We start from the raw sequence: 8,417 nt of genomic DNA, 5'->3' as shown, positions 1-8,417 counted from the left end.
TTATGTATCTTAAGACATATGTGCATGTCAAAATCCTTCACAGGGCCCACTAACATCTGCTGCTTATGTGATTCTTTGCCCTTATCTTGTGCCATGCCCGGAAGACACATTACCGTTTCCTGTACTGTGGCAAATTGATGATCAGATTTAAGGCTTTTAATTGGCCAACCCTTTTAGATGTGGTTTTGGTTGGAAGGGCGGAACTTGAGTTGTGATTTTAAACCATGGAATTGCCTTTGATAAGCATATAGGGATAATCTAAGGTCATTAAGAATGTTAATATAAATGTAATTCATATAGCTATTACTGTTGGATTTATTAATTTCAACCCACCATGCAATTTGCTACCCACGGGTTGAGGTAGTTGGTATGCGTGTGGCACCCGCGCGTGCACAGACACTCACAGATGGCTTCCATGGGTTTCTGTGTCCTCTCCGTCAGGTGTAAGAGTGCCAACAGCTGTAGCTTCACCTTCAGCCCTTCTGTGGGGGTGTTTTGCTTTCCTCGGGCTCCGAACTTTCTGTCTGATTTCACAATGTTGCCTGTGCATTTTTGTCTTTACAGGGCACATGCTGACTGCTAGGAATCCCAGACATAGAATCTGTACTTTTTCAGGCAGAGTCTGAGCAAGACTTTGTAAGACCTAGGTGCTTCCAAACCACTCTAGGCGTGCGTGCTTCCCACAGGCACCCACCCACCTTGGGTCACACACATGCACCTGGGCATAGCCTCTCAGAAATACTGGTGTTCATTACAGGCAATGGTTTTGATCAGTCTCTGTTTTCACACTCGAGAACTTGGGCCTAGGCCACTGTCACGCTCACAATACCTCTGAAGGTAGCCAGGAATCTAGAGGCCCTAACTCGAGCCAGAAGTAGGCGATGTTTGCTGTTGCCTGTTTTTATAAATAAAGTCCTTTTTAAAAAAAGATAGATTTGTTTATTTGTATGTATGTTTGTTTGTTTGTTTATTTGAGGTGGGGAGGAAGAGCAGAGGGAGAGGGAGAATTAGACTCTGTGCTGAGCACGGAGTCCAATGCAGGTCTTGGTCTCAGGACCCTGGGATCATGACCTGAGCTGAACCCAAGAGTCAGATGCTTAACTGACTGAGCCACTCAGGCATCCCTGGCAATAAAGTCATGCTTATTCATTTCTGAATTGCTTATGGCCGCTACAGGGGCAGTGTTGAGTAGTTGTGACAGAGACTGTTATAGACTACAAAGTCGAGAATATTCAGTGTCTGGTCCTTTACAGGAAAAATTTACAGACCTCTGATTTAGTACAGTTTTCTAACTTAGCAACAATCCATGCTGAAGTGGAGTTGCCGGATTTAACAACTAAAAATACAGGATACTCAGATAAATGATGAAGAATTTTTTTAGAATTCTTTTTTTTTTTTTTAGCATTAAGTATGTCCCAAATACCACATGGTGATCCTATGACAAAGGCTTGCTCAGCTCTGCTACTCCTCCCTCACTGAGCTTTGGAAGAGAAAGAAGTTGGGGGAAAGAGGGGCCCTTGGGATGATTTGCATTCTTTAGGGGAGGGAGTGTGGAAAGAAAGCCGGGGAGCCATCTTTGGTCACTTCTGTTTTCTTCACCATGAGGATGGGGGGAGGTCTGGTTTGGGTCCTCTGGGTGCAGCTGGCAGCCTTCCAAGATCAGTAAGCACTCTTCAAACTGAGCAAATGGTGAAGGGAGTGGCATAGGGGAGGAACTGTTTCATTCCTCACTCCTGAAAGTGCTTCTTTCAATGAGCAGCTCACAGTGCATCCGGCTGAAGGTTATAAATCTTCTCTGGGTCTGGTTTGGTGCCCGGTCCCCAGGAGATGCAGAAACTACCACTCTTCACTGGGAGATGGGAGGTAGGTCTCCCCACCTGCTCCACTTCCTGTTCTCCCTGTCTTCTCCACAGTGGAGGGCTGGTTGATGTCACTTGCTAGGGAAGACACCTGTGCAGTCACCTGGCTCCTGTAGCCAAGGGGGTGCTGGTAGCGGTTAAGTGCCCTAGCCCTGGAGCTTGACAACTTGGGCTTCTATCCTGGCTCAGTCTTTTAGGGCAACAGGACCTGGGGGAAGTTACCTACACTCTGAGCCTCTGTCCCCTCATCTGTAAAATGAAGGGGCCCTGATAGCACCTATCTCGTGGAGCTGTTGTGGGGATCAAATGAATGGAAACATGGGAAGTACTTGGAACGGTGCCTGACATGTAAGCACTTGGGAAATGTTTGCTTGTTCTCTGCTTTGCAAGCTTGCTTGGAGAAACCTATGACCCCTTGTGATGGTGCTCCCATCCTCCGGCAGTGTGAACTCTGCCCGCTAGGTGTCGCAATGCAGCAGGCACCATCCCTTAACTTGGGGGAACGTGTGCTTACCATTTTTGATTTGCCTTGGGGATTTCAAGGGGGATAAATGGACACACAATCTTTTGAAGTCTTTAGGGCTTCAGAAATTCCAGCAGAACTGCTGACGACCAGTGCTGGAAGGAGCTGTTTGGAGTACTGCCTTTGTTCATAGTTAAAGAGACATATAATTTTTTCCCCCCAAACCAAGCTATTTTGAGAGTGAAAGGGCGACTATTAATAACTATGCCAGGACAAGTAAAGTAAGTGGATTGTGGCCTGACAACCTGGATATAGTCACCTTATCAATAGGATAATTATTCCTCAGCGTTTCCAGAATCTCCAGGGCAGAAATGCAATAATGTTCCTTAAAAGTCCGCTACAGTGAACATGGTGGCTCCACGCTTTTGGGAGCTCCTGCTTAAGCTCTAAGTACCTTGCCACCTTGTCAGGTCAGTTATTTGAGTTTTGTCCTCAGCAGACATGAGCAGCCTCACGAACTGCAAGTCCCCTTGGCTGCCTTTGTGTTCAATAATTCCGTATCCCCTACAGTTTTCCCTATGTGGTTTTCTTGCAGCTGTAAACCCATCTGGGGGCACTGAGTCCCCCCAAATCTGGATGTGTTAACGGAGGACAAACACTTTCTGGGGTTTTGCTGAGGGACCTCTAAGGTTTCTCCATCCCTAAGGCTCCATAATTCTATTATTTCTGATTTGTCTTCCTTTAAAGGGCAGGAGGAAATTAACATTTGTTTAGGCTCCCAGGATGAGTCAAATATTGTGCTTTTTTTTTTTTTTTTTTTTTTTTTTTTAAGATTTTATTTGAGAGAGAGAAAGGGAGAGTATAAGCAGGGAGAGTAGCAGCTAGAGGGAGAAGAGAAAGGAGGCACCCCACGGAGCAGGGAGCCCATGCTGGCTCTATCCCAGAACCCAGGCATCATGACCTGAGCAGAAGGCAGATGCTTAACAGACTGAGCCACCTAGGTGCCCCAAATATTGTGCTTTTGCCTCCATCATCTCCTCAACCCTGTGGCATTGGTACTAAGCAGTCACATCTCACAGGTAAGGAAACTGAGGCCTAGAGAGGTCACAACCCATAAGAAGCCGAACCAGGATTCCCTTCCGGATCTGTCGAGCTCCAAAGCCCCTTTGTCACTTGCACAGCAGACTGCCTCTCTTTGTTTTTACAGGAGCACCTGCTCCAGTGCAGGTTCTCTAGCAAGTCCCTTTCCCTCCCTGGATCTCAGTTTCCTTTTCTGGAAGCTGGGCAGAGCTAGCAATCCTGTGCTGAAGGGCTGCTCTGTGACTGGAGACATTGGGGTCCGTGGGGGTTAGTGTAGGAAGACTCTGGGTGGGGGGCCGTGAACAACGCTTTGAAGGAAGGTAAAGGGGAGTCAGAAGGAGGTGGATTATTTGGTTATGTAATGAACACTAGCAGGGCTGTAAGTGCCTAAAGGGGAGAGGGCCCAGGAGATGAGTAGGAGCTGCCAGTCCAATTAGGAGAGGCCAAGGGGAACCTGGTGATTACAGTCAGGTTTAAAAACTCTGACGCAACTCATACTCAGCCCACCACCGTGCACGTGGGCAGTACTGCTTCCGCCTGACGAAAATAATGCTGAGAAGCGACGGCTGTTCAGCCTCACTTCGGAAAAGGGTCGAGGCCTCTGGCTTCCACAATCCAGGCTTCGTAAGGCCTATCGGCCGCGCTGGGCCAGAGCTGCCTCCCTGCAGTTTTCCCTGCTTCAACCCAGCTCCTCCGCCGCACGGTGCCCTTTACCCGCACTTGGAGGCCTTTCGCTCTTGGGGAGACAGATAGCCGCTCCTCCTCTAGGGTATCTCCGGACAGGGTCACTACACACCCGCGTCGTCAACATCTCAACCGGTCCGCCCCGAATACCCGGGACGGATTTCTCAGGCGTGGGGGAGGGGCGGGAGGCCAGCCTGCGCGGCTCGCGGGGTACAGCCGCGACCCAGGCCGCGACGGCCCTCGGGGCGGGGCGAGCGCGCGGACTCCCGGGCCCCAGCCGCTCCCTTCCCACGACCGCTCGCGGCGGCGGCCCGGGCCGGCGGGGGGCAGCGGACCAGCGTCGCGCGGGCGGTTCGGCGGAGCGGCCGGTCTGGACCCCGCGGCGGGAGGGGAGGAAGACTTCCGGAAGGAAGCCCAGAGGGCGGCCACTCCTGGCTCGGGACGCCGGTGCCCAGCGCAGCCGTGGGCTCCCTGCGGGCTCCCTCCGGCCCGCACAGAGCGCGGCGACCCCCGGGACCGGCTCCGGCTCCCTCCCTGGGCTCCGATCCCTCCCCCTGCGGTCGAGCTGCCGCCCCCTCGGCCCCGCCCCGCCCCACGGCCAGCCCCGCCCCGCGGCCTCGCCATTCCCGGGCAGGCCCCGCCCCCCGCCGCGAGCCCCCCCCCGGCCCCGCCCCCCGTTTCCGCTGGCGGCGGCGGTGCGGGAGCGGGAGCGAGCCGGGACCCCACGTTCCCCTAGCGAGGTGAGTGCGGCCCGGGGCGGGCTGGCGGCGGGCCGGGGACCCGGGAGCGCGAGACCTTGTAGAGCTCCGGCGGGCTGTGGGCGGGCCGGGCTAACCCGCGCCCGGGTCCTCATCGTGGGGAGCGGCTCGGGGGCGCCCCGGGGAGGGGTGACGGGAGGGCGGCAGTGGGCGAGCCGAGAGTAAGGGATGGGGTAGGCGCCGTGTGAGGACGCGGGAAGCGGCTGGGGAAGGGGTGTGTGTGGTCGGGGGGGGGGGCCCGTAATAGGGCGAAGGGGGCTCTGCTGGGGGAGAGGTTGGAGGAAGACCCTTTGAGAGAGGGGCTTCGGGAGAGACAGTGGAATCCCGAGTGAAGGGATGGGAGGGCTGTAGGATGCAGCAGAAAGGGAGAGCCCCAGAGCTGTCAAGGCTTTCTGACTGTGTGGCCCAGTGGACCGGCTTGGGGTAGTTCCTAGAGCGCCCCCAGGGAAGGCGGGGGCTCGGGCAGCGCTGGGATGCTGCCTGTGCCCCCCGCCCCACTCCTTGGGCCACCGCTGGCAGATCGGCAGTCACAGTGACAGGGCTTTGGCACAGCCCGAGTTCCAAGATGTAGTCCATCTGTGCGTCCAAGTTTGGGACTTTAAAAAACTTTCTTGTGGTTACGAGAAAAAAAAAGTCCAAACAAGAAACTGGCTTGTTATGTGAGCAGAATTTGTACTTATGTATCTCGGAATTGGAATCTTCGATTGTTCTCTTTTTGAAAAAGAAGATATTGACCTCTTCCCTGACTCCTCCCCAAATGCCTGTACTGTCTGGGCCAACCTGCAGCATTGGAATAATATGGGGTCGCCTGGGTTGTGTCAGCCTTTCCTCCCCATCCCAAAAATGAGGATAAGAGGGCAGCAGCTCACTTCCCTTTGGTTCAGAGGAGCAGACTCATTATATGAGGGTGTCCTTCTGACCTGTAGCTGTCCCCTTCTCTGAGGTGACTCAGGTATTTCCTCCTCCAGGAAGCTTTCCTGGACTAGTGGAGAAAACTAAGGACTCATGCTCTGATCCCTGTATACCCGCCAGCTTCCCTCTCTCTACTAAAAATAGCCACAGAGAATGTTTTCTATGTATGTTCTGCTAAAAAGATGTGCAGTCAGCTTGTCACCGTAAGTAATGGGGAGGGGAGGCGAGGTATTATGTATAATTTCAAACAATGGGCTGGACAAATCATTTATATTTAGCTAAGGAATGCAGCCAGGGAGGCAGACATTCACGGGGCTTCCTATCTTCCACCTGGTCCTGGCAGGGCTGATGCAGCTGGGCTTTGGGTTGGGGGTGAGCGGGGGGAACAGGACTGGGGTGGATGAAACTGGAGGGTAAATCAGCTCTGCACTTACTCATTGAAGACCTGCTGTGGGCAGGGTCCCCGAACAGCTGAAAATAGACCAGAATGGAATGGGATTTTTTTTCCTTTTGGTTTGACTAAATCAGATTTTAATCTTTAAATCTATGAACAGATATTTAGCATTGCTAACGATGACCAGTGTTTATAAAGTAATTTGTAGTTGGCCAAGTGCTTTCCCTGCACATTAGCTGTATATAATTTTATTTGAGGCACAAATAAATATATATTTATTTGTGTATAATTTTATTTGCCTTCTTACAGATTGGGAAAATGAAGCTCAGAGAGGGTTAATGACTTCTGTGAGGTTACAGAACTGATTAGGTGGAAGAAGCAGAACTTGAACCCGTGGCTTCTGACTCCCCCCAACCCCCTCACCCCTGCCATGTGTTTTGCGTTATGCTATGCTGTCTCTGCCATTCTTCCCCATTGAGTTTGTGGAGTGCTGGGCTCTGGCCTTAGCTCTAATACCATCTGTTTGTGCAGCCCTGGGCATGTTACCTCCCCTTTTCAGCTCTGTGTTTTGGAGGGTTACTGGATTAAAACGTTTCTAGAGTCTCTTCCTGTATTAGATAATTGACCAAAAAAAAAAAATGCTAATGGCAGCCAATCAGTCAAGTAATAAGTGCTCCCTATTTAAAAATTTTTAAACTGTGGTATAAAAACATAACAAAATGTACCATCTTAGCCGTTTTAAAATGTAGAGTTCAGTCATAGTAAGTATACTCATGCTGTTGTGTGGAAGATCTCCAGAACTTTTTCATCCTGCAGGACTGAAACCGAAGGCCCATTAAACAGTAGCGCTCCATTTCTTCCCCTCACCAAACCACAGTTCTCCTCTTAGTGTGCTTTATTATTCTCCTACTGTGTGCTTAGTACATGTTGGCCTTGAGGAATTAATAAGGCCGGTTGTGGAGAAGCAGCCCAGCTCAAATGGGAGGAGGGCCTTGGGCCTGTGGTAGCTAGCTGGAGAACGGCCCTTATCCCAGCCTCTTGTGTCTGTAATTCCAGTCCCTACTGCATTGTTAAGTGAGTGAGTGAGTGGGTGAGGCCTTGGGCAAGTGCCTCACCTCTTGCAGCTTTAGCTTCCTGCCTGCGAAAGGAAGATAACAATACCAAGCTCTCAGGGCTGTTAGAAGGAGCAATGAGATAGCTTCGGGCCTCACACACAGCAGGTGTGCAGTAAATAGTGGTTGTTATTTATAACCTAGCTGAGGAGACTAATAAGCTCAGAGCAAGAGAGGACAAGACTTCTTTTCTTCTACCATTAAAGCCCAGGCCTCCTGTGATTGTCATCCTCACTGATTAAGAGGGAACAGATCAAATCCAGGTACCCTAGCCTGGCCCTCAGCATCCTTCCTATCCATTCCCAGCCTTCCTGTCTAGCCTTATCTCCCGGCCTTCTCCCCCAGGGACCCTCGGTTCCAGCCAAACTCATCTCCCAAGCATGCTTTGCTCATTCCTTCTTTGTCCCTGAGTTCACACTGTTCTGGTTTTCTGGAGTGCTCTTCCCCACCCCAACCTCCCCCTCTTTCAAGACCCTACTCATGTTTGAGTTCGTTCCTGGAGCCTTCCCGGGCCACCCATCCCCAAAGCACCTCTTTTGCGTTCGAACTCCTCTGGCATTTTCTGTCTCTATCTCTCCTGGCTTTTACACACTGCCCGGGGTGATTCTTTAGTGAATTCCACAAGCACCGAATGTGTGTGTCATAGTACAAGAGTCCGGGCTAAATTCCCATGATGCAAAAATGAAAAAACGTAAAGGCCCTTGTGTTCATGGGGTGTATAATGCAGGAAAGGGTTAAGAAAGGTCTTCAAAAAGTGGCAATTCAAGGTATAAGGTGTGTGGCCTACGGTATTGTGGGGGTTCAGACAGGGGAATTGGTCACCCCAATCCTGGAGCAGCACCCCACACAGCAGGTGGTGTTTGATGTGAACTTGGAAGAGTGGCTTGCAGTTCAGCAGAAGGAAGAAGGATCAGCGTGCAGAGAGGTGCTGAGAGCGTGGGCTGATGAGTGGGTTGTGTGAAGGGAAGCAGAGGAGAAAAGCCTGGACAGGTAGACAGTGGGCCTATTGTGGTGGCCGCACATGCGCAGCCCAGGAATTCCATCCGTCCATCCATCCATTCACCCATCCTTCCGTCCACGTGAAGTTGAGTGCCCACCATGTGCAGGCGCTGAGCTGCTGCTGGGGAGACAGCAGTCAACACTGGGAGGCCCGGG

General features: G+C 51.7%; 1 protein-coding gene across 3 annotated transcripts in view; it reads left to right on the top strand.

Moving 5' to 3' along the window:
* Positions 1-4,720: 4,720 nt before the first annotated feature.
* Positions 4,721-8,417, top strand: part of TSPAN9 (tetraspanin 9) — a 192,200-nt gene continuing 188,503 nt past the window's right edge. For 2 of the 3 annotated variants that reach the window (XM_059403796.1, XM_059403797.1), the window contains exon 1: positions 4,721-4,826. The gene's annotated coding sequence lies outside the window, so the exon portion shown is untranslated. The remainder of the gene's footprint in view (positions 4,827-8,417) is intronic. The other variant, XM_059403798.1, reaches the window with a different exon arrangement.

The sequence above is a fragment of the Mustela nigripes genome, chromosome 6, assembly GCF_022355385.1.
Source record: "Mustela nigripes isolate SB6536 chromosome 6, MUSNIG.SB6536, whole genome shotgun sequence".
Taxonomy (NCBI): Eukaryota; Metazoa; Chordata; class Mammalia; order Carnivora; family Mustelidae; genus Mustela; species Mustela nigripes.
This window is presented reverse-complemented; position numbering and strand designations above follow the sequence as displayed.